This window comes from Haemaphysalis longicornis, unplaced genomic scaffold (genome assembly GCF_048455015.1).
Source record: "Haemaphysalis longicornis isolate Haplotype H1 unplaced genomic scaffold, Haemaphysalis longicornis Haplotype H1 scaffold_2, whole genome shotgun sequence".
NCBI classification, from domain to species: Eukaryota; Metazoa; Arthropoda; class Arachnida; order Ixodida; family Ixodidae; genus Haemaphysalis; species Haemaphysalis longicornis.
In genome coordinates, this window is record NW_027526295.1 from 76,792,341 (window position 1) to 76,807,013 (window position 14,673).

At 52.8% G+C, this 14,673-nt stretch overlaps 2 non-coding genes and 3 pseudogenes across 2 annotated transcripts; all 5 read right to left on the bottom strand.

The window, feature by feature from the left end:
* Positions 1-4,772: 4,772 nt before the first annotated feature.
* On the bottom strand, positions 4,773-4,891 carry LOC144171023 (5S ribosomal RNA). The gene has a single exon (XR_013322755.1). It is a non-coding gene; the product is annotated as a 5S ribosomal RNA (ribosomal RNA).
* A 537-nt stretch (positions 4,892-5,428) lies between these two features.
* Positions 5,429-5,547, bottom strand: LOC144171190 (5S ribosomal RNA; annotated as a pseudogene).
* A 6,157-nt stretch (positions 5,548-11,704) lies between these two features.
* Positions 11,705-11,823, bottom strand: LOC144171080 (5S ribosomal RNA). Its single transcript, XR_013322811.1, has one exon. It is a non-coding gene; the product is annotated as a 5S ribosomal RNA (ribosomal RNA).
* Positions 11,824-12,359: 536 nt separating this feature from the next.
* Positions 12,360-12,478, bottom strand: LOC144171202 (5S ribosomal RNA; annotated as a pseudogene).
* A 535-nt stretch (positions 12,479-13,013) lies between these two features.
* Positions 13,014-13,132, bottom strand: LOC144171160 (5S ribosomal RNA; annotated as a pseudogene).
* Between the last annotated feature and the right edge of the window lie 1,541 nt (positions 13,133-14,673).

Below are 14,673 nucleotides of genomic sequence, written 5' to 3' on the forward strand. Positions count from 1 at the left end.
AGTTTTTTGCGGTTCACTGCTGCCAAAAATTGAGCAGAAAAACGAGTCATTAAAAAACGACAACTGAAAACAACTTCTCTCAAAAAGAGGCTAACCGAGTAACAGGTCACATTCGCTGACGACACTACAAAGTTGGGTAAAGCGCTTGCGACCGTATGCTGCAAGAAAGTACGGATAAACGGGTCCTCCTGATCTCTTAGGAACAAGAAACGGGAAACAAGTTGTCTCACAAATAGATGTGGGAGTGACAGCCCTCCCTGCTGTACTTTTCTAAACAAGTTGCTCCTACTCGTCCTCTCAAAAGCTGATTGCCAGACAAAGACCGCGAAAATGCGGTGAAACTTTTGAACATTTAGTCGAGCGCAAGAGAGGGCCTGCATAATATACCAAAGTTTTGAGACCAGGAAGACATTGCAAACTGTTGCGCGCGCAAAGATAGAAAGGCTACGGCCTTCCCACTTTGCCGTTTGCGCACGCATTGTCTGAGCTCGTTCAGCCCAGTACCCGTTACTATCTCGATAATTCCTTAAGGGTACTCCGAGATAAGATGCCGGTTCTGTTGACCATGAGATGCTGTTAAAGACACGTGGGGTTACGATCCACTCACCGTGCCATAGCCCAACACACTTTTTAAGGTTGACTGTGCTTCCCGTCATATCGCAATATTCTTGCGTAATGATCATTGCATTACTAACACTCTCTTGGTTATTACAAAAAAAAACGAGATCATCGGCGTAAGCCATTACTTTAACTTCACAGGATTCAAGGCAAAAACCTTGCACTAGAGGACTTTGGTTGATTTTTACACACAAGGGTTCAAGGTAAAGCGCAAACAGGAGTGACGACAGGGCACAGCCCTGACGCACTGACGCATGCACATCGACAGGAGAGGTCAGGTTCCCGTTAATAATGAATTTAGTTGTGCACTGCCGGTAGGCCATTTTAACCCCGTCTAGAATTGTTTTGCCCATTCCTACATGTTCGAGTATTTTGAAAAGGACGTCATGACACACCTTGTCAAAAGCCTTTTCAAAATCTACCTGCAACATGGCAACTTTACGGAAATCCATGTCACAAGTTTCCAATATACTTCGTGCTATGTGAATGTTAGTAAAGATGCTCCTTCCCTTAATACCGCATGTTTGATGCGGTCCCACAAGATTCTTAATGACAGTCTGGAATCTCTTAGCTAAAATCTTCATGAAAACCTTGTAGTCAGTGTTAGTTAAGGTAATTGGCCTGTACCCGGTGACACTAGCAAGCACTTCTGTGTCGTCGCTCTTGGGTATGAGGATCGTGTGTGCTTTCGAGAAAGTAGGGGGAAGGGCCCCTCTTTGTAGAGATACCATGAAAACATTGTGCAAGGCAGGTGCCAGGACAGACTTAAACGTTTTATAAAAGGCCGAACCTAGCCCGTCGGGTCCCGGAGATTTACCATTGTTTAAGTTATCTATTGCTTCTTCAACTTCTTTTAGTCTTATGGGGCTTTCCAATTGTTCTGTTATGTCCTCATCAAGACGGGGCAACAAATTTAGGAAGGACCGCTCGAATCCTTCCTTCGGGGACTTGTAGGAAAATAGGTTCTGGTAGTGCTGTACAAAGGCTTTTTCAATATCTGGCTGTTCTTGCATTTCTACGCCATCATAGATAACCCTGCTAATTTCCTTCTTTTTAGCATGTCTCTTTTCATCTGCCCATGACCGCTTAGTGGGCGCTTCCCCGGCTAACAGTCTTTCGGCACGAGCCCTTATTGCAGCGCCTTTATACTTTTCCACCTCGATGCTTTCCAGTTTCGATTTGACATTACGGATATCATCACAAAACAACCCTGGCGCCTTTTCCTCCTCAGCCGTTAGCAACAGTAACAAATTTCGTAGTTCCCTCTCCTCCTTCCTTACTTTAAGTTTTATTTCTGTTGATCGCTCGATAGCTATCAACTTTACATCTTGTTTAAAACGCTCCCAACGCTCGATACAGTTGCTGTCATCGGCCTTATCTAAATCGCCACTCATCGTTGCTACCGAGTCGCGAAACTGGTTATCATTCAGAAGTTTATCGTTAAGCTTCCATAGTTCCCAGTTAAATTTAACACGACACTCTTGTTTTTGCCCCACCCACACAGATACCAGGCAATGGTCAGAGTAGGAAACGGGTTCTACCACGTAATTGTTACAAACCGGAGCAAGCTGCGACGACACATATATTCTATCAAGGCGTGCATGGCTTTTTCCTTGATAGTGGGTGAATTTCCTACTACTCGAAGTGTGCACTAGAGACGCAGCATCTTCCAAACACAAGCTGCTCAAGGCATCATTTAAGAAGTGTGCACTGGGGTCAAAAGGAGCGTTTTCATTTGAACGGTCATCCTGGCTACACACACAATTGAAGTCTCCCATGAAGAAAATCGGCCGGTCACATTCCAGCATCTCAAGGACAGTTTCAAAAAAACTACGCCTCTGTTTAGGCACCGTAGGCGCGTACACACAAACCGCTCTGTACGGCTGCTCCCCATAACGAAAATCGCAGCAAACAAAACGCCCCCCTAACCATGATGTAACACTTTCTACGACACATGTAGGTTCTTTTTTAACAAATATAACACAACCGCCAGCTGTTCCAACCGCATGACTCACGCATGCGTAATACCCTTCAAGAAATGGTTGCACCATGGTGTTCGTATGTTCCTCTCGCTCAACCTTTGTCTCTTGGACTGCCAGAACGTTAATTTGCCTTTGCTCCAGCACATTTCGCAGCTGCATTTGTCGCTTCTTCGAGCCTAATCCTCTGACGTTAAGAGTTGCTACATGGAGGGGCGTAGAAACGAACATTGTTGAGCGAAAAAAAAAAGGGGGTTCATACTCCCACCACCGTGCTTACATTCGCGAAGCCGTTATTTTCGCTGGGTACGTGGTGCTGACAGAGACCGGTTATCGCGAGTCAAAAACTTGCCTTTCTTGCTGGCCGCTTTCGCCCATTCCCGCTCCAGCTGTGTCAGTCGCTGCTCGTCGCTCGGGCCAGTTTCTCGTCGACGTTTCGGCAACGCAGTTTCCAAGTTGTTTGCAGGCGGGTTTGTAGTTTCGTCGGCTGTTCGGTAGCCGTCACTTTTCTGGGTCAGCGTTGAGTTCCCAGAGTGCTGGCTTTCGGTGTCGTCATCCTTGTCTTCAACTGGTAGGTCCTTGGTAGTGGTCTTATCCTCGTCCCGAGCAGGGGCGCTCGTCGAGAGAGTGTCGCCGTAAATAGTTTTCGAGGTTGCTTCATGATCCTTAGTGGCGCTGCCACTTCCGCCTTCCCTGTTTTCGGGGGGCGGATCCGCGGTGTTCGTGACGCCATTCACATCGGTTTCTTGGAGTTCAGGCGCCACAGACGTAGACCCTGCTGCTACCTCCGCCTCCTCTTCATCCATGAGGTGAGGGCTGAAGTCAGGTTCGCCGGCCCTCCCGGTGACTTTTGCATAGGTCGGCACACACTCTTGCCCCAGGTGCCCGAAAGCTTTGCACTTGAAACAACGCGGGGTTCGGCAGTCTCTACGAATGTGCCCCCTCCGACGACACCGCAGGCATTGTGGCGCTCGCCCAGGCACGACGACTAAAACTGAACCGCCGTAAAACTTCAGCAGGTGAGGCAAGTCGTCCGGGGTGAGGTCGTCACGCAATGTCATGCGAACGAGTCGCGTCGTCGACTCTGCGGCCTCGAAACCTGACGCCCCCCAAGAATCCTGTCGCACATATTTCACGTCACCGTAGTCCTCAAACATTCTGCGTATGTCCGAGTCCGCGACGTGAAAGGGCACCCAATGAAGCTTGACAATCACATCTTGCTTGATGGGGTCAATAACAGCGCAAAAACGCCCCTTGACTTGAAGTCCGCCGGTGTCTAGAAGCCGTTGCCGCGCCTCGGGTGCCCGAATCCTGATAAGCCAAACGTGGCCCATTTGATACGGGCCGATACGGGAGATGTCCTGAAGCACGCCCAACTGAAGGAACGGCGTGCGGAAGTCATCAATCCGGTATGGTCTTCCCCCGAGGTCGCAGTGCAGCACAAGGCAATTCTTCATTGAGTCCTCCGAAGGGATAGTTGGAAGTAGCATCCTGTAGCCCGAGGGCGCACCGGTAACACGGTCACCGCGGCCGAACATAGCCGCTGAAACGCCTGGCTCGGAGCCAGCCATCGCACAACCGCTCCGCTCGGAAGCCGGAAGTGGAAGTGATGAGCCACGAAACCGAGCATGGTATGGCCGATGGCGAATATCAAAGCCTTACGTGCCTTTTTATAACACATCACACCAACAACCAGCATCTCTACCATTTCACCTGTTGTTCGGCAGGACAGGCGGCCGCCGCAACACATCACTCCATATCCTAGGTATCCCGCGACCGCGCACGAAGCCCTCAAGTCGCCGAACATTGCTGCGCGCACTTGGGGAACACTTTTGGAAACGATTGTGGCCTTGAGTCGTGGTCACGCTGCCTAGACGTTGGGGAATGCTTCCGTTTGTCGCACATTAGCCGCAGGTGCTCCGGAAGTGCGAAATGCCTGCTATCACGACCTTCGAGGGGCAGATAGAAAGACGAGTCAGTCACAGGTAATCCGCCGCGCCAAACGAAGGGTGGAAAATCGGATAACTCGCGCGCTGCGCTGCGGCGAAGCATCATCTAGTGGTCCTTCCGCGCCCCCGCCACCGCCAGGGGGCAAACGAAACTTGGTGGGAAAAAAAATACAAACAACTCTTTGAACGCAAATTAATAAGGGACGTTTAAAAAAGCAAAATAGGATGCCATCGGCACTCGGTGTTCCCAGGTGGTCTCCCTCCCAAGTACTGACCGAGCCCAATGCTGCTTAGCTTCGGTGATCGGACGAGAACCGGCGTATTCAGCATGGTATGGCCGATGGCGAATATCAAAGCCTTACGTGCCTTTTTATAACACATCACACCAACAACCAGCATCTCTACCATTTCACCTGTTGTTCGGCAGGACACACGGCCGCCGCAACACATCACTCCATATCCTAGGGATCCCGCGACGTCGCACGAAGCCCTCAAGTCGCCGAACATTGCTGCGCGCACTTGGGGAACACTTTTGGAAACGATTGTGGCCTTGAGTGGTTGTGGTCACGCCGGCTAGACGTTGGGGAATGCTTCCGTTTGTCGCACATTAGCCGCAGCTGCTCCGGAAGTGCGAAATGCGTGCTTTCACGACCTTCGAGGGGCAGATAGAAAGACGAGTCAGTCACAGGTAATCCGCCGCGCCCAACGAAGGGTGGAAAATCGGATAACTCGCCCGCTGCGCTGCGGCGAAGCATCATCTAGTGGTCCTTCCGCGCCCCCGCCACCGCCAGGGGGCAAACGAAACTTGGTGGGGAAAAAAAAAAATAGAAACAACTCTTTGAACGCAAATTAATAAGGGACGTTTTAAAAAACAAAAGAGGATGCCATCGGCACTCGGTGTTCCCAGGTGGTCTCCCTCCCAAGTACTGACCGAGCCCAATGCTGCTTAGCTTCGGTTATCGGACGAGAACCGGCGTATTCAGCATGGTATGGCCGATTTTTTTTTTTTGTAACAGTAACTTTATTTACAAATATACATACAGGGCCAGATGAAGTGGCTACAGAGGTTTCAGAGAACAGTGCAACATCCTTTGCTCACACAGACAAATAATCGCGTTCGGGAACTGAACAAGCCAACAAGACAAGATTCAGCGTGTTTCGCCAGGGAAGTGGAAACTATTCGTAGACAGTGCCAGCAAAGCCACCAGTGCTGGCGTGGTTCCTATTAGAAACACTTACAAATGGGCGATGGTGTCATTTGTTTACAGTATACGGTAGTAGTAGTAGTAGTAGTATGAAACTTTAATGAGCCTTATAAAGTAGGAGTGGTTCCCTAGTCCGGGAATCCAAGTGACGACCGGGCGACCGACGCCCTAGATGCCAGTAGTTGCTGGACGTCCAGGTGGTCGCTGGTGATCAGGTTCTCCCACAGCTCATGGAGGGGGAGGGGGGAAGGAAAGGGTGGGAGGTGAGGGTTATGCGTACACTCTAATAAAATGTGGACGAGTGTGCCAGGCTGAGAGCAAAAAGTGCATTGGGCGGGAAATTGAGTAGGAAACATGTGGTGTAAGCGAATTGGATGGACGAAGGTATTCGTTTGGATGCGACGAAGAGTCGTTTCTTCTGATTTGGACAGCTTGGAGTGAGGTTGAGGGAATCGTTGCCTGTCGAGTCGATAGTATTGTGTGATGTCCTGAAACGTAACCAGTGGTGTGGACTCCGCTTGTTCTTCTGGGGCCTGGGAGGAGAGTGCGCAGGCTTGATGATGGGCAAAATTATTGCCTGTCAATGTACAGTGGGCGGGTGTCCAGACGAGGGCGACGTTTCTTTGTGGCTGATATACGGTAATGTAATAGGGACGAGGGGTTGGGCGTAGAAGTCGTTAGTGGGCAGAAGTGGCCCATGGTGCTGTCCCGCTTCCGACCCTCAGATCAAGTCCCATCTCCTTTGCTGTTCTACCTTAAACTCCGTTAGGGCTCGTGAGCCCCGCGCCAGTGAGTCGCGAAGTTCAGTGTCTGAATCGGGCCCGTCGAGGGCGGCCACTGCCCACTGCGCCTTCTGTACAAAGTGCCTCCACGCTGGCCGCGGGTTTTCGGCACATTCAACCACGTCGACTCTCGCCCTCCATAGCGAGTGGAGACCTATGACGTGGACGCAGTCACGGAGGAGCGGGTGCTCCGAGGCCGCCTCCAAGAACCTCAAGTTCATCCAGGTGAGCTGCCAGTACGTGTCGAAAGAGCACTGCAGCTCGTCCCAGAAATACGACGCCGTGTTGCACTCCAAAAAGACGTGCTCTGCCGTCTCCCTCGTTCCACACAACAAGCAGTTGGTCCCTCCAGGAAGAAAGAAGCCCCTCTCCCCCTGTCTTGCCTTAGTGGGTAGAACCCCTGTGTGAAAGCGGAAGAAGAAATCCTTCGAACCAGAAGGAATGGGGAGCTTCCGCACTCGCCGGAGGACGTCACTTTTCATGCGCCCAAGAGGTGGTGAGCGATACATGGGGGGTGGAAGGATCTGTTCCACCAGGTCCCAGTACAACTTCTTAAGGGCCACTGCGCACAGGTACTCCCAAGAGAACAGTCCCTGCAAAAGGGCCACCGCTGCCGCCACTTCTTTGTAAAAGCCCGTTGCCCGGTTACTATGTGTAAACTCCGCTGTTGTTGGCAGCCAAGGGGCCAAATGTGAGGAGCCTACGTTTTGCAGAGCAGCCCGAAGGAAACCGTCGCGACGATCCCGGAAGAACAAAAAACGCTGCACTGTCAGCTTGAGCTCCACGTTAACAAGCCCGAGGCCACCCGCTTCCGGACTCCAGAAAATGTTCGTGCGACGCATAGGCTCGTAGGTGGATCGCCAGAGGAATACTGCGAACATCCGGTGTAGCTTGGCCACTGAGCCTGCGTCGATGGTCGATACTCTGGCCACGTACAGGACGGCCGGGTATAACACGGCATTGCAAACATGTGCCCTTGAGAAAAAGGCGATGTGTCGCGCTCGCCAGGGCTCCAACTTCCTACCCGCGGCTGCCAGCTTTGACTGCCAGCGGGGGGCAATGGCTCGGCCGCAGTCCAGGTTGACTCCGAGGTAGCGGGTGATGGCCTCCCTCCATCGGACTCCGAAGAGCTGTGATGGTTTTGTGGGCCATTCACCTAGCCATGCTCCCTCACACTTAGAAAGATTCAGCTGAGCACCCGAAAACCGACAGAATGATTGCGCGAGCGCGACGATCTCCCTCACCTGATCTTTCGATGAACATACGAAGGCGACATCATCCGCGTAAGCCAGGACTCTTAGTTCTTCGTCGCCGAGAACCAAGCCTTTGACTGACTTCGATGCCATTGCCATTCTGCAAAGTGGCTCTATATATAATGCAAACAGAATCGGGGACATGGGACAGCCCTGCCTGACCGACCTTCTCACGGCGATGGGGCTCCCCACCTCCCCATTCATAATGATGCTGGTGGTGATTTCAGTATAGCAGATCTTGATCCACTCCACCATTTCGTCCCCTATCCCGCACCGATGGAGGAGCATCAACAGAAAGGCGTGGTCTACTTGGTCGAAGGCCTTTCTGAGGTCGAGTTGCAAGACAGCAAGGGGAAAAAACCCTGACTCCGCCACCTCACAGACAGTCCTCATGCGGTGTAGGTTGGTGTTTATTGAGCGGCCCCTGAATCCGCATGTCTGATGTGGTCCCACCACACTGCTGAGGGCCTTCTCGAGCCGTCTGGACAGGATTCGGGATAGGATTTTGTAGTCTGTTGATAGCAGACTGATAGGCCTGAAATCTTCAACACTGGGTGCCGTATCGTGAGACGTTTTTTTCGGTATAAGGACCAAATTACTGCTCCGCATTGAAGATGGCAGCAACTTTGTGTTTTTGACGTTTTCGAATACCGACGCCAAAACAGGGCTGATCTCCTCTCGGAATACCTGGTAGAACTCCGAAACGATCCCATCCGGCCCCGGTGACTTATTTTTTGGCAATTCCTTTATAGCGCTTTTGACCTCTTCGACCGTGATGGGGTTGTTTATGACGGCCTTAACGTCATCCGGGACCTTGGGCAGCTCATTGAGGACATCCGGCGGAGGGACATCGGGAACAGCGCGCGAGAACAAGTTTTCGTAGTAGTCGCCGAAGGCAGCCGCCACCTCCCTGCTCCCACGAGCGAGCCCATTAGGGTGGTTGACCTCGGAAATCGCTTTAGTGGCAGTCCTTGCCCGCTCGAAAGCACCAAAAAGTTTCGACGGCTGTGCCTCGGCCACCACTCGCTGCTCCCTACTCCGCACAAGAGCCCCCCAGTACCGCTTTTCCAGCTCAGTACGGATCTCCTCTTTAACACTGCGAATGTCCTCCGAGAATTCCCCCGGCCTCTCCTCGTCCGCTTCCACAAGAGAGCGTAGGCACTCCGTGAGTCGACTTAATTTCGCCTTTCTGTCTCTCGCTTCCTGTCGTCCGATTGTGATTGCTGCATTTTTAACCCATTTTTTGAAGGGCTCCCAGGCGACCCCATCGATGGGTGCATCGTTGAGTGCTTCAATTTCGCCTCTTATGCGATCAGCGAAGGCCGCATTATCGAGGACCGTAGTGTTCATCAGCCAACGGCTGCCAACCCCTCCCTTGATTTCGCGCTCAATTCTGATGGTACATGTTACCAAACCGTGGTCCGAGAAAGCAACAGGGGTGACGGCGTAGTCAGTCACTAACGGCAGCGCATCGCTCGTCAAATACACCCGATCTAAGCGAGCCTGTGACGTGCCACGCCATCTGGTGTAGCGAGAAGTTGACCACCCACGCTGGAGGGCGACATCGTTCAGGTCACCCTCTCGAAGGACTGCTTTCAAAACCCGCGCCGAAGCGTCCGCCACGCCCCTAGCACCTGCTCTATCGCTGGCATTAACAACGCAATTGAAGTCGCCTGCCAGGACGAGTCGACCCGGAATCACCAGGATGTCACGAAGGGAAGAGAAGAAATCGGCGCGCGCCGCCTGATCGTTCGGTGCATAAACGCAAACAAAGCGCGTAAGCTCCCCTCCCACCAGGACATCGACGGTGCAAAAACGCCCGTCCCTCGCCAGCTCGCAGTCAATTACGGTTAAGGAATTATGTTTGCGAATTAGAATAGCGGTTCCGCCCGCACGGGTAGCTGTAAGGGTGTAAAAACACCAAAATTGGTGGTCAAAAAAACGTACAAAATTTTGAGCGTCCTCTCGAGAAGCAATTTTGGTTTCTTGTAAAAAAGCAACGTCTATCTTGTTTTCATTAAGGAGGTCGGCCAGCCAATGCTTCCGTTTCTGCGAGGTTAGACTTACCACATTTAATGTGGCAAGCGTGACTGCGCTCTGTTGTGGTGTCATGGTGTGAAAGGCGCTTACCGACTGGGTCTTCAACTCCTTCCGCTCGTTGAGCTGCCCTCGGGGTTCGTTGACCCGGTCTCTCCCTGGCTTGGATGGTTGGGGGCTGCGCCGCCTTGTTTCCCGCGCGCCCTCCGCCGCGTCTCCACGCCCGCGGTGGCGGGTTGGCGCGGTGCTGCTGCGTCCTTTGTCGGGGGATACTCGTCGGCGTCGGCTCCGTCGGTCCCTCCTGGCTGGTCTCTCGGGGCGGGCACCTCCTCTCCCTCCGGTTCGGCCGGCTTCTCCTCTCCGCTCTGCTGCTCGTCCTCGTTGGGCTTGGCGGTGGGTGGGGGGGAAGTCTCGGTCGCGCTCTCCGTAACCGGTTCCTTGTGGTCACCGCCTGCCTTGCTCTCAGCTGCAGCAATGGCCCCGGGCGCAGCCGCTGTCGATTTCGCCGCCTCGATATCCTCCGAGTCCATAAAGTCGTCCATCGTTTGCGGGGCCGACCGTTGCTTGGTTTTAGACGCGTAGGTTTGTACGCAGTCCGCGTCAATGTGGCCGAAAGAACGACATTTCCGGCACCACGTGGCTCTGCATTGCCTGCGTATGTGGCCTAGTTGCCTGCAGCGTAAGCAAAGGGGGGGCCGTCCCGGTACGGTGATCAGAATCGGCACGCCGTCGATCTTCGCTTGGTGGGGCACCTCGTTGAGCGCCTCGGCGTCGCGGGGTGCCAGCTGCACGACTCTGGTGTTCGTTTCAGCCTCCTCTAGGCCCGGGATCCTCCATTTCTCACGAACGACCCGCTTCACTTTCCCAAAGCGGCCAAGTTGTTGGGCGATGAGGACGTCTGGGACGTGGTGTGGAACCCAGTGCACCTTAATCTCTTTCTCCTGCACGTTCGGGTCGATCACGATGCACTTCCTCCCTTTGACTGTGATTTCGGACTTGGATGCCAGGGGAGCCATGTCTTCTCCCGTCTTGAAAGTTAGCGTCCATACGTGATTGAACTGAAAGCCTCCAAGGCTGGCGATGCTTTTCAGCTCGATAACAGCTGAGAGGCCCGCTGCGATATCTTGGATTCCGTATGGACGGGCTGCCGGATCACAGTGCAGAAACAGCGAATTCTCCGTCACCTTTCCCGTGGGCAGGGTGGGGAGAAGCATCCTGTACTCCGACGAGCCGGGGACGGTCGCCGATGTGCCGGGGAAGGACCGGTTTGACGCGGGTGCGCCTGCCGAACGCGAGGAGCTCGCTCCTGACATGACCGCTCCCTTCGGTGTCCGACGGGAGACTGGCGAATATCAAAGCCTTACGTGCCTTTTTATAACACATCACACCAACAACCAGCATCTCTACCATTTCACCTGTTGTTCGGCAGGACACGCGGCCGCCGCAACACATCACTCCATATCCTAGGGATCCCGCGACGTCGCACGAAGCCCTCAAGTCGCCGAACATTGCTGCGCGCACTTGGGGAACACTTTTCGAAACGATTGTGGCCTTGAGTGGTTGTGGTCACGCCGGCTAGACGTTGGGGAATGCTTCCGTTTGTCGCACATTAGCCGCAGGTGCTCCGGAAGTGCGAAATGCCTGCTTTCACGACCTTCGAGGGGCAGATAGAAAGACGAGTCAGTCACAGGTAATCCGCCGCGCCCAACGAAGGGTGGAAAATCGGATAACTCGCCCGCTGCGCTGCGGCGAAGCATCATCTAGTGGTCCTTCCGCGCCCCCGCCACCGCCAGGGGGCAAACGAAACTTGGTGGGGAAAAAAAATAGAAACAACTCTTTGAACGCAAATTAATAAGGGACGTTTTAAAAAACAAAAGAGGATGCCATCGGCACTCGGTGTTCCCAGGTGGTTTCCCTCCCAAGTACTGACCGAGCCCAATGCTGCTTAGCTTCGGTGATCGGACGAGAACCGGCGTATTCAGCATGGTATGGCCGATGGCGAATATCAAAGCCTTACGTGCCTTTTTATAACACATCACACCAACAACCAGCATCTCTACCATTTCACCTGTTGTTCGGCAGGACACGCGGCCGCCGCAACACATCACTCCATATCCTAGGGATCCCGCGACGTCGCACGAAGCCCTCAAGTCGCCGAACATTGCTGCGCGCACTTGGGGAACACTTTTGGAAACGATTGTGGCCTTGAGTGGTTGTGGTCACGCCGGCTAGACGTTGGGGAATGCTTCCGTTTGTCGCACATTAGCCGCAGGTGCTCCGGAAGTGCGAAATGCCTGCTTTCACGACCTTCGAGGGGCAGATAGAAAGACGAGTCAGTCACAGGTAATCCGCCGCGCCCAACGAAGGATGGAAAATCGGATAACTCGCCCGCTGCGCTGCGGCGAAGCATCATCTAGTGGTCCTTCCGCGCCCCCGCCACCGCCAGGGGGCAAACGAAACTTGGTGGGGAAAAAAAAAATAGAAACAACTCTTTGAACGCAAATTAATAAGGGACGTTTTAAAAAACAAAAGAGGATGCCATCGGCACTCGGTGCTCCCAGGTGGTCTCCCTCCCAAGTACTGACCGAGCCCAATGCTGCTTAGCTTCGGTGATCGGACGATAACCGGCGTATACAGCATGGTATGGATGATGGCAAATATCAAAGCCTTACGTGCCTTTTTATAACACATCACACCAACAACCAGCATCTCTACCATTTCACCTGTTGTTCGGCAGGACACGCGGCCGCCGCAACACATCACTCCATATCCTAGGGATCCCGCGACGTCGCACGAAGCCCTCAAGTCGCCGAACATTGCTGCGCGCACTTGGGGAACACTTTTGGAAACGATTGTGCCCTTGAGTGGTTGTGGTCACGCCGGCTAGACGTTGGGGAATGCTTCCGTTTGTCGCACATTAGCCGCAGGTGCTCCGGAAGTGCGAAATGCCTGCTTTCACGACCTTCGAGGGGCAGATAGAAAGACGAGTCAGTCACAGGTAATCCGCCGCGCCCAACGAAGGATGGAAAATCGGATAACTCGCCCGCTGCGCTGCGGCGAAGCATCATCTAGTGGTCCTTCCGCGCCCCCGCCACCGCCAGGGGGCAAACGAAACTTGGTGGGGAAAAAAAAATAGAAACAACTCTTTGAACGCAAATTAATAAGGGACGTTTTAAAAAACAAAAGAGGATGCCATCGGCACTCGGTGTTCCCAGGTGGTCTCCCTCCCAAGTACTGACCGAGCCCAATGCTGCTTAGCTTCGGTGATCGGACGAGAACCGGCGTATTCAGCATGGTATGGCCGATTTTTTTTTTTTCTTTATTGCCGTACAAAGCATAACAAAACAACTTATTTACAAACACGTACTGAACCGTAAACTATACAAAACACGCACTGAACCAGGTATTACCTGGAAAACCAGTGCACTTTCATCTTAACCAGTTCACTGAACATGGTCAACACTTCCTCGTCACTTTTTTCCCTCTCCAAAACTTCACGTATTCTTGCCACACTTTCAACAAAGTACTCTTGAACAGACCGTGCCCTAGGGTCGCTATTTCTGACAGCCATGCGTGACCGCCAGATACTGTGTAGCCCCAAGAGCATGATTGCATCATACGGGTATTCATTGCTTACAACTGGAAGAAACCGGATTCCGTAGGCGTCTATTGGGAGGTCCTTCTGCAGCGTGCGCTGAAGGACGTCCCAATAGAACACAGCGTCCCAACAGTCAATGAACACATGCTCTACGGTCTCCGGCCTCTTGCACAGCCTGCAGTTTGTGCCCCATGGCACGAGCATACCTCTCTCCTGCATCCACACTAGTACTGGTAGTGTTCCGGTGTGCAAGTTAAAAAAGAAAGTCTTCACTCCCGGTGGCAACCACATCCTCTTAACCCGTTTCAGCACATTCTGGCCCGGGCCACCAGCGTACACACTTCTATACAACGGAACTGGAAAAACAACACTCACTAAATCTTTATACAGAACTCTTTTGTTGACACTGTTCAAATACTCTAGAGAAAATCTGCTTAACAAAAAATTAAAAGACAACACAACCTCGCGCAGGTACCGTGAAGACACTCTCGACATTGCCCCGCACGACGACACAACAAAGCTCGGAAGCTCGCCGGCCAACATGACCTGCATGTAAGTTCGGAGGAATGGGTCTCTTTGATCTCTCAGGAACATGAACCTTGAAACAACCTGCCTCAAGAAGAGATGCCCTAGACCCAGTCCTCCACTGCCTACTGTTCGAAACAAGTTCGTTCTCGACGTTCGCTCCCACCCAGAGTTCCACACGAAGGTGGCGAACACACGGTGAAACAGCTGAAGGTTCGTTCGTGTACAAAACAACGCCTGCAGCACATACCATATCTTTGCTGCCAGGAAAACGTTACAAACGGTGGCGCGTGCAAAAATTGACAGGTCTCTCCCGTTCCATCGTTCCGTCTGAGAACGCGCCACTGTCGCCTTTTCGCGCCAAAATGTCGTGTTCTCTCTGTACCGATTCAATGGTACGCCTAGGTACAACGCTGGGGTGGTTTCCCACTGAACGTTTTCGAACACCCTGGGAGGGTCATCCCACTCCCCATGCCACAACCCCAAACACTTGTCTCTGTTCAACACACTCCCGCTCATATCGCAATAGTTCTGCGTGATGCGCAGAGCATTGCGGACACTTTCCTGGTCTGTGGCAAAAATGGCCACGTCATCTGCATACGCGAGTATGCGAACCTCGCTAGACATTAACTGAAAACCTTGAACATTGTCACAACCTATTAGCTTTCTACACAAGGGTTCAAGGAAGAGAGAAAATAACAATGGAGACATGGGGCAACCCTGTCTG